This window comes from Stegostoma tigrinum, chromosome 9, assembly GCF_030684315.1.
Source record: "Stegostoma tigrinum isolate sSteTig4 chromosome 9, sSteTig4.hap1, whole genome shotgun sequence".
Lineage (NCBI taxonomy): Eukaryota > Metazoa > Chordata > Chondrichthyes > Orectolobiformes > Stegostomatidae > Stegostoma > Stegostoma tigrinum.
In genome coordinates this window covers 13,175,956-13,187,080 of record NC_081362.1, presented here as the reverse complement: position 1 = coordinate 13,187,080, position 11,125 = coordinate 13,175,956, and positions in this window count along the sequence as shown.

Here is an 11,125-nt window from a genome sequence, read left to right as displayed (position 1 = left end):
TTGCAGTTTTTAAAGTCCAGGAGGAGAGAGAAGTGAGAGCCTATTTTACGGCTTATCTGAAAGTGATGAGCACTAAAATTAGCCCCACAATATCTGCTTAGCACAGCTGTAAAGGTATGATACAATCACTTGGTAACTGGTACAGTAGAAGAAAAGAACATAATGGATGCTTATCCTTGTTAAAATAAGTGATATCAAATATTTTTTGTGGATTATTTCTTAGAATTACAAAATGTTTCTCATCTCATTTGCAGAATTGTGACTCTGAGTTTGAATTATTTAGCTGGTTCCTCCTCACAAGCACTTTCCAGATTTGGCAATGAAAATGGGAAGCAATCCCGAAAAATTTGTACATACGTTGAAGTATTCAATGAATGTGCTTTGCACAGGGGCAAATTGCCAAACACGTCATCACCTTAACACACAAACATTAATGATAGTAGTAAATAATAAAATCACTTGTCAGGTAACTGTGTCATTGTGAGTGTGGAATTACCAGCAACGTTTGAAGTTTGCCGACCCATATGAAGCTGATTTACTTGAGATTCCAAGAACTGTGCATGATTCAAAGACAGACCTTTAATGTCATAATAATATTTATAAAACAGTGTCAAATACATATTTTGGGCCTAATTAAAATCATATTTTTAGCTGTCCTTACATTCCAAGGACTTGCTCATTCTGTACTTTATGCTTTTGCAATTTTGCCACCATTACCAATATCTTGAGTAAATGCACTTATTTTGCCCAACTGTTTCAGACAAGGTAGTATCTCATTGAATTTACTGCATCTTCAACTCTAAGCTACCTGAGGTAAAGGAGAGAGCTGGACTCAGCTCCATTGTGCATTTCATCTTAAAAGCTTATTTGATTAGTCACTAGCTGTAGGTTCAAAATTGTCTGGACCTTAAACAGAGGATGCCCTTGTTGTGCAGCACTTAAAAATCTTTTTCTCTTTCTCAAGACCAGACAATGAAATCTTCTACTCGTCCTTGGGCTTTTGAGAGTAGGATTTCAGTGCAATTTGTTCTTCCACTTTGAACTGTGAAGAAAAAAGGGTAAATGTGAAAACATAAATTCTTAAGTACGTGTATTTTCAGTTTTACATAATCAGTTTCTGTTTAACCAATTGAAATAAATGGAAACAGAAAATAACAGGATGGTGCTCATTTCCTCGCATGCAGTTACAGTTGCAGATGCTATTTTGCAGCAATCATTCCTTTATAGACAACTTCTTCTTCATAACTAAATATTTTTGTAAATGTTAGTTACCAGGAGCACTGGTGCTGGTACAAGGACTGCTTGCGTTCTTCAAAACCTCAGACATTTAATCAAAGTAAGATACAGAGTAAAGATTTTTCTGATCCAGAAATGTGTTTCACTTCCTGTGTCAAAGAATTCAACTTGCTAGATCGTGCAACATTTTCTTGTTCCCTTATTAATAAGCCTTGCCTCCTTTTCTGAGGGATATTGTCACTTGGTCACAAAGTGGCAGCATTTCTGTGCTGTGACTGTATGCACACTGAGAACTGATCTAGAATTAAGTTCGTAAGATCCTTTCATTAAGCGCCTTTATAAGCAGTAGTGCAACTTTCCAAAGCACCATGCTAGAGTGGATTAATGTTTCAAAGTGAGAGAACAGCGTTCTTGCACAATGCAAACTACATTTTTCTGAATAAATAGCCCAGACCATCATTATGGATAAAATCCAAAGATAGTTGAAATTATGATGGGGAATAGGGTAGTGGCAGAGATATTTCTTCAATATCACAATATTTTGTGCATGACTTCACAATAAAGAGATACAAGTCGCATCCCGAAGCTAGAGATTAACTAAATGCTTAAAAAAAGTAACAGAATTAACAGCATTAATGTCAGCAGAGAAACTTAAGGGTTTAAGATCTGAAAATCCCCAGCGTCTGACAACCCACATTCTAAGGTCCTAAACAGATAGCTGTAAACATTGTGGATGTTCTGACTATGATTGCCCACAATTCCCTGGCTTCTGACACCAGCAGATTGGAAGCTAGTAAATGTAAAGCCTCTGTTTAAGAAAGGAAGGAGAAGGGCAATAGGGAATTCCAGATCAGTTAGCCTGACATCAGTTGCTAGGAAACTGCTGGAGTCTATTCTAAAGGAAGTTTTAACAAGGCACTTACAAAATCACTATATCAGATAAAGTCAACATCATTTTATAAAAGGGAAATCATATCTGGAAAAAAATCATGGATTTTTGAAAATGTAACAAATAGGATAGATGAAAAGAAACTAATAGAAGTACCATACTACGATTGCCAAAAGACATTCAGTAAGGATACCACACAAGGTTGATAGATAAGATGGGGACCATGGAATTGGGCAACATTATGCTAACTTTGATAGGGTGTTGTTTCGCGGACAGAAAACGAAAAGTAGGCATTAATGAAGCATTCTCCACTTATAAGTTTGTGATTATGGCGTACCATAATGATCAATTCTGGGACCTGGGTACTTAGAAACTGCATTAGTTACAAAGAGGCAAGAAATAATTTGTCAAAGTTCACCAATGATACAAAACAAGGTGGGATTAAAAGTTGTGAGCAGGCACAGAAAGGCTGCAAAGAATTATATACAGGTTAAGTGAATGGGCATCAAGATGGCACATGGATTAAAAAGAAGACTGAGGCTACTGACTTTGGACATGAGAACACAGATGCAGAATATTTTTGCAAGGGTGTGAAACTTGACTATGTTGATGTTTAAAGAGTTTCGGTATGCTCATGCAAGGAATATAGAAAGTTAGCAGGCAGATGCAGCTAGTAGTCAGAGAGGTAAATGGCTTTTTGGTTGTATTCCAATAGGTTTGAGTGCAGGAATAATGAAATCTTGCTACAACTGTGCAGGGCTTTGGTGAGACTATACCTAGAATACTGTGTGCAGTTTTGGTTTCCATGTTTAAGGCAGGATCTCAAGTTCAGAGGGATGCAAAGATAACTGTGTTCATCCTCAGGAGTTGTTTGGTAGGATCTTGGTAGATACTTAGGTGACTGCTACAAGTGATCTGCAGGTGTAATGTTCTGCCACAAATAAGACAGGATGCCAGACTTAACTGAGTTTGGAGTGAGTTGTGGCTCAGGATTTCCTCTCCCTCATGAGAAGCTGCACATTTTTAAAATTTTGTGTGCCAGTTGCACTGATCTTTGTTAACAATGATTCGAAGTTGATACCTTAACTCTTAAGTGAAGCCTTTAGAATGTGCTTTTTTTTGATCACCATAACGGTGCACCCGAGGCCCAAGCTCTCCGTAAAAATACTTGCTTTAGTAAGCAAGCATTTGGCATTCTGGCTATGGGAGCCAGCTTAACTAAGTTGCGAAAGGCCTCAATCTGATATGAATGATTGACAGGCCATTTTGGACAACCACCTCTGTATCTGACATCTTGCACTGCTTTATAATTTACAAAAGCTTCTGAAGGCAACTGCAATGAAGGATACATCAGGTGTGAAATCAGGAGTTGGGTGAGTGAGGTAATCATGAGGGATAACCTCTCTCTGAAGTCTACTTTTTACTTACAATTAGCAGTAAATTAAAGTTACTGTTTAAAACAGGTAGGCTATTGTTTATAGGAATTAAGTTAAGACTCTTAACTGACTTAAATTTCTCTTAACAAGTTCTTTTAGAGAAATTATAACTAATAAACTAACTAGCTTTAACAGATTTCTCTGTTCTAGCAGGGATGACTCATTGTTTTTCAAGGAGTATAAATATGAAGACTTCTTAGTCCTGCAGAGTTGGCAGGAGTTGGGTGAGTTGGGGAATTTGAAACAAGTTAATACATATAATTGGCGAGAGAGGTGATGTGTTATGCCTGCAGCATATGGGAGCTCCTGGATGCCATGGCAATCTATGTTAATCACATTGGTGGTAAGTGACCTGTGTGGCTGCAGAGTTTGACCTGGAGGCTAAGCTGTGGGTGCTGAGATATAGAAGAAGGGGGATGTGACTGAGACACTTTGTTTCAGAAGGCAGCCAGAACATTTAGGTTGCATTGTCTAATTTTGTCACTGCTCACTGATAGGAGTGTGTGCCTGTGAGTCAGGCCAGTAAGGGGAACAAGAAGATGGGAGTGAAGGAACCTCAGCCTTTGTAATTGTCTAGTAGGTTTGAGGATATGGCAAAGTGTATTAACAGGAGTGAGGACTGTAGTGTGCATGAAGCAACTGACCATGATGACATGGCACAGGAAGCCATTCAACTCCAGGGTGTGAAAAGGAACGTAGTGGTAGTTGGGGGATTATATTCAGGGGAATAGACACTAATTTCTGCATCTGGGTGCTCAAATCCAGAAGGCTGTATTGCCTGCTAAGTGCTGGGGTTCAGCATATCTCTTCAGGGCTGGAACCTAACCTGCAGTGAAAGGGAATGAACCAGTTTTCATGGTCCATGTAGGAACCAATGATGAGGTTGTAGACTTGCTAGCCAAGCCAGTGTGTTTGGTTGTAGACGTTTTGTCACCCTGCTAGGTAACATTGTCTGTGCACCTCTGGTGAAACATTTGTGTTCTGTCCCGCTTGTTATTTATATGCCCCGGTTTGCTGGGGTGGTTGGCATTACTTCCAGTTCTGTTTTTCAGTGGTTTGTGTGTCAGATCCAGTTCAATGTATTTGTTGATGCAGTTCCGGTTGGAATGACAGGTCTCCAGGAATTTCCTGGCATGTCTCTGTTTGGCTCATGCTATTATGGATATGTTATCCCAGTTGGCTTCATGTCTTTCTTTGTCAGTGACTATTGAGACCAATGAGAATTAGTCATGTCACTTGGTGCTCATTGGTGTTCGTGTATCTTTATTGCCAGTTTTCTTCCAGTTTGGCCAATGTAATGGTTTTCACAGTCCTTGAATGGTATTTTGTATATTATGTTGGTTTTATTGGTTGTGGGTATGGGGTCCTTTACATTCGTCAGTAGCTGTCGCAGGGTGGTTATTGGATTGTGGGCTACCCTGATGTCTAGGGTCTGAGTAGTTTTGTGGTCATCTCTGATATATCTCTGATGTAGGTCGGGTGACTAGTGTGTCTGGCCATGTTGTGCCTTCTTGTTGTGGTCTATCGTCGAGGTAACACCAACGAGCCACCAAGAGGCATGACCAATTCTCACTGGTCTCAACACACACGGACAAAGGAGGACATGAATTTGACTGGGACAACACATCCGTAATAGCACAAGCCAAACAGAGGCATGCGATGGGATTCCTGGAGGCCTGGCATTCCAACAGGAAATCCATCAACAAACACATTGAATTGGACTCGATATATAAATCACTGAGAAACAGAAGTGATGCCAACCAACCCAGCAAACTGAGATGTATAAATAACAAGAGGAACAGAACACCAACAAATATGAGCAGAAAAGTTAAGGGCACATCCTACTGCTGCATGGGAGAGGGGTGGGGTGAGGGACAAGGGCAGTGGATCATGCTATGCGGCCACTTGGCAGCATTATCTGTGTTGACTGCAGTTGGGCAACGAGTGGGAAATCTCCTATAGAGGTCTGTTGGCCAATTGGAGTTATGCTTCATCAGTGTATGTTATCAACAATTGCAGGTCCAAACCAGATCATTCAAGTTAATTGGACATAGCAACAAGCGGTTGCTGAAGAGTGGTAAAGTGTGTGAGGTCAGGCTGTTTTACAAAATAAAAGGACCTCGTGTTGGGAGCAAGTTCTTTTGCAGCCACACCTGGGTTTGTTTTTGATCACCAAGCACAGAGGAATTCTTGCAAATAGTACTCAGAGAGGCAATTCAGCATGTAACGTCAAATCCACTCTACCATTAATATCTGGGATATTTCGCAGATTGTTGAATTTCATCATTGAACTGAGTTTGTGACCAGCGTGGAGGAAATTAAGATCAAGCTCGAAGACTCAGCCATCATTGAGGAGACCCTAAGAGATGAAAGGACGAGACTCATCTGTTTGTATAGATCTAAGTAGTTTAAGCTACTCAATTAATAAGCTAATAAATAAGTTTTAATATATATTAAGTAGATTGAAGCTAATAAATTAGCATTATATTGGCGTGCACGTGGCTTCTTGTATTCATTGAGATAATTCCTTAAAGAACTAATTGAGGCACTTGAGCCTTACATAATAATGGACACTGTGAGCAGGGTCTGAGCAAAACGTTCAAGAAGGAAATAAATGTTCTAATGGAGGACACATTCCATACCCTGGGGTGATCTACCAATGATGGATTCAGGGCACTACCATACCTATTGGCTGAGTGAGGGCTCCCACAATTTTAGAATAAGGATTTGGAGCAAAGTTCCAAGGGAGTACCACATGCCATAAAGGACCATCTGGAGGAATCAGGCTTCCCCAAGCACTCCAAGAGTGTTTCTACATGGAGTGGATTCTGTTGTCTGGCCTCTGTATGGTATCTCATGAGGTGTGAGAACTAAAGGAGGTGAATGGTAAATCGGATGCTGTTCTGGTCATAGACAGAAGATTGCCCTGGCAGACGTGGCTCAGACTGCTCAGGACAGGGTGAATACAGCTGAGACAAAGCAGATTAGTAAAGCCTGCAATTTAGCCACTGTTCTGTATTAAAAAGCAGGTGAACCGATACAACTGGAAAGTTAATCCAGTGGAAGTGTGATCTTTTAAAGCTTCAGCAAATTGGGACCCAGATCAATGGGTCAGGGCTGTTTGGTATTCCTCCATTTCAAAGTATGAGTGGACTGGTGGGGAAGAAGACCCTAGTGGTGATAACGTACCCTTAGTGTGCCCCTAAATAGATAAATAGCCATGAGTTCCACAATGTACCTGGATTGTATGCGGCTACACTCTGACAGAATTGCAGGATCTGGGAAGGATGTTCAGTCAGAAGGCGGGGAGTCATTACGGATTTGGTTAATCTGGCTATAGGGTTCAGGAGCATCCAGCGTTTCTTTAACAATGGAGGAACTGCAAGGTATGGAACTTTTTCCACGGGTCCAAACTTGATTCACCATCTTTGCAATTAGGGCTAGAAATAATGCTGTCCATGAGACCAGTGAGTTGGAAACATCATCCACAAGGATCAGTGAGACTGTGAGATGTAAGTATCCTGATGCCAGTGATTGGGAGGGGAACACTGTCCTATAGGGTACTATACCAGAGGGTACTGTCTAATTGCAAGAGTTAGCTGTGCAAATAGGGTTGTACACTTATAATTTCCAGGGACCAATCCATGAAGTTTTCATGGCTGGGTCAGTTCATGTGCAGTGGACCTGCACGACTGCAGTAGGTGCTGGTGGCACTGTTGGAGCAAGCACAGGGTAGACCAGTAGATGAATGTTGTTCGGACAGTCAGCAGATGTGGAAGAAGACTGAACTAAGATATGAGAGAATAGAATAAGGGGAACCCAGGGAAGAGGTGGCGAATGGAAGTGGACAGTAACACAAAATGAGATGTTGGCTGCTATATTGTGAGGAGGCCAAAGTAGATAGTATTACTCACCAGTGTGATGCATTCCCTCTGGAAGAAGCATTTTGCACTCATTAAGGGATTGAAGGGATTACCAGCCCCAATAATGGTTTCAGGAAAAAAAAATCTAATTTAGATGCTATTCCCCAGGAAAAGGAAGGTATGCCTGAGATCCCCAGGTATGCTAACTTGGAAGAAATTTTGATCAGATCTGGAGAGTCAGTAATCTCCTCCATTAGAGAGCAGACAGGGGTTCTGAGATGTGACTAAAAAAGGGAGTCCCATCTGGGGACCCGAGGCCAGAGGTCCCTATTGCAATTTATTGGAGAAGCGGGAATAAACAGCAAGTATGACCTTGCTCGATTTGGGGGTGGGGGTGGAGTTGGGATCGGGGAGAACAGTTGAGGTTACAATCCTTCACGGAAATCCTTCCAGATATCCGGGAACTAGAATGATGATAAACAGACTGGGGGGAGGGAGGGATGTAAACACCAGCAGTGTGAGTGTGGGTGTGATTGGCAGTCAAGAGTAGAGTCCCTGGGATGGTATCTGTGTTAATATCTCGTGCCAATGCGAATATTGTAGGGATAGGTGTCCTGAGGAGAATGGAAATATGGACCTTGATGGGGAAGTTCTATTTCGATATAGGATGGGGGGTTGTGGTGGTTTGGGAAGCCAAGTGGGAACACCTTCGCAATTTCACCCCCTCCTCCACAAGCCATCAATATTAATTTTGCTCCCTTCAACGATACAAACAACCCACTGCATTGGTGTCAATGTTATCTGACACCCTGTAGGAAGCTGGAGATGAAGCAATGACTATCTTGACTCGACATCTTTGAGATCAGGGCTTGGAAATTAATCCCAAGAAAATTTAGCAGTCAAGCCAGAGTGTTGTCTTCCTGGGAATCCTATGGGCCGGGGAGAATGTTTTTAAAAAATCAGCGAGATGCAAGCCCTTGCCGCTAAAGAAATGGCCCAAGGTTTTGCAGGGCTATTGGGTTAAGGGGGAAGGTATGTGTCCTGATTGTTATCAAGTCAGCCAAATGGACCTCATAGATTGGTCTAATCAGAGAGCCCTGGCTGACCAATACAAACAGGAGTGTCATAAGCGTCGCCCTTATCAGGCTTTGCTGGTGAATGTTTCATTAGCCATAAGGATATTTTCCTGGTGGTGGAGAACATAGAATAAAGTCTTCACGCAATGGTTTCTTTTTTACTGCGTCGCCATACATTCACATACCGACATGGGTGATTTCAGTAAAAGATAAGCACTACTGCTGGGCCTCCTTTGGGGGAGAAACAAATAAACAGGAGTGTCAGCGTTTCTGTCGACTCGGAGAACAGGGTCTGACAAAGCTGGATCAGTGTTAGGGTCTTTACATGAGTACATTAGGGGCGACTCGGTGACAGGATACTGCCCTCTGTGGAGTTATTTCAGTATGTCCCTCATTTGACACATGTATGTCATTACTCGGAAAAAGGAGGCATTCAAAAGGGCCCCATTACAGCCCGGGGGTACTGGAGCTGATAAGGAGGCAATAATGCAGGTGGTTCCATTGGCTACTCATGTGCCAGGAGTACTCTGAAATTGCAAGTATCCATGACAGACAAAGCAGCAATTTGGAGACTGCGGTAAAATTGGCCAGAGTGGTAAGCCTCTGCTGGGAGTTTGGTCCTGCACACTGCCTGAAATCGTCCAAAGCTATGCTTTATTTGAGGATCAGCAGTTGGCATGTTACTGGGCAGTTGTGGAAACTGAGGGAGTGATTGGAACAGATTAAAATTCTTTCAGTGCCGAAACTCCCTATTTTGCCTTGGGTGTTGTCTGAAGCTACCACCAACAAGGTGGGATGAGCCTAACAAAGTTCCGTAGTAAAATGGAAATGGTACATCGCAGACAGGGCAGCCAAGGGCTGGGATGGAGTTTCAAGTCTCTGTGAAAAGATTGTCTGTCTTCCCAGTGATACAGAAATACACCCACAACCCGATCCTAATACTGACTTATCAGTAAGATGGGGTGTACTTTTTGAACAGTTAAATGCAGCTGAAACAAAGCGCACTTAGTGCACTGATGGCTCCTCAACCTACCATCGCAGCAAGCCTCAATGGAAAGGTGTGCAGAAAGGTGTGGGTGGTTCCAGTTAATTGATGAAGGTAGCAGGCGTCATCCTCCCCTAGGAGCAGAACCAGGAATGGTGTATTGCCTTCACTGACTCCTGGGCCGTTGCCAATGCTTTGGCACTTTGGATGACAAGTTTGGGTCGCAGCAATTAGATGATGCATGACAAACCTAATGGGAAAAAATCTGATCAGAAACACACCAAAGCTCTATTACTATGTACCGTGTTGATTCCCATACCGAGACCTCTTCTGAAATGGCCAGACATAATGGTGCAATGAAAAGTCTTGCAAAGCTACACACTGCTCAGCAAAGTACATGCAGAAGATCTCCCCTCGTGGACTCAAATCAAGTTTGGATATTTGGGTGTGGAGCGAGGGATCCCACTAATACATGACATTACCCGTGAAGTAGTGGAACAACACAATACTTGCCAAAGATGAAATGATTGCCCTTAGCATCTACTTTAAAGAAATTGGCCCGATCTGATAATTGGACCATTCTGGGCCATTGACCTTTCATCAATGGTATCAGTATATTTTGACCCTGGTTGGATACATATTCAGCCCTAGTAATTTTATTCCCTTGTGTGAAAGCAAACCAAGCCAGTATAATAAAAAGTTACAATCGCTGATTTTACAATATGGGAAGCCAATGGAAATGCAAACTATAATGGGTCACATTTTGCAGGACAAGCAGTACAGCAATGGGCAATTCATTATGAGGATCCAATAGGGATATCAAATTCCCCAATATCCACAGGCAGCAAGGCTGGTGGAATGTATAAATGGACTTATTAAGCAATACATCAAACTACTGACACCTATGCACACATGCAAAGTATAGTTACCCGCTAAGGCACTTCAGGCTAACATCATACTCTCCTCCCTCCCTCCCTTATTCGACCTCCCTCACACACATTACTGCCCCCCCTTACCTCTCCCCTTTGCCTCTCAAACCCACCATTCCACCTCCTTTGTTACTGAGACTCCCAACCCTTGACTTACCTCAGCTCCTTGACGTGGTATGTCTGCCTGTAATTTCAGCATTGGCCATGACTACCACTGGAACTGGAGACTTCTAAGATTAGTCCTGCGAAATCCAACCTGTTAATTCTGTTTCTCTCTGTAGATGCTACTTAATGCTGAACATGTACGGCATGTTCTGTTTTTATTTAAGTTGCAAATCTACACTGAAAGGTCCAGAACTTTAAGGATACATAAACCTTCCAGCTTCATTCTGCATTTGATCACTTACAACTCTTTTACATTTTAAATTTCAATCCCATTCTTAGATAATTCCCATCAATTTACGAAAATAACTGGCCTACCCACAACTTTAAGTTTGCGTCGAAGTCATTTTACTGTGTGAATGAAAAAATGGATTTATGAACCCTGCTTGAGATCATTATTTTCAAATTTAAGGACTCTTCGGTTGCATTCACAATTTATTATTAATTTCCAGAAGTGGACTAAACACTCAATGCAACTGTACAATATGCATTTACTTCTGGAGTAGTTGAGTTGAGTTTTAAAATAAAAAAAAACTTAAGTTTCCTGAT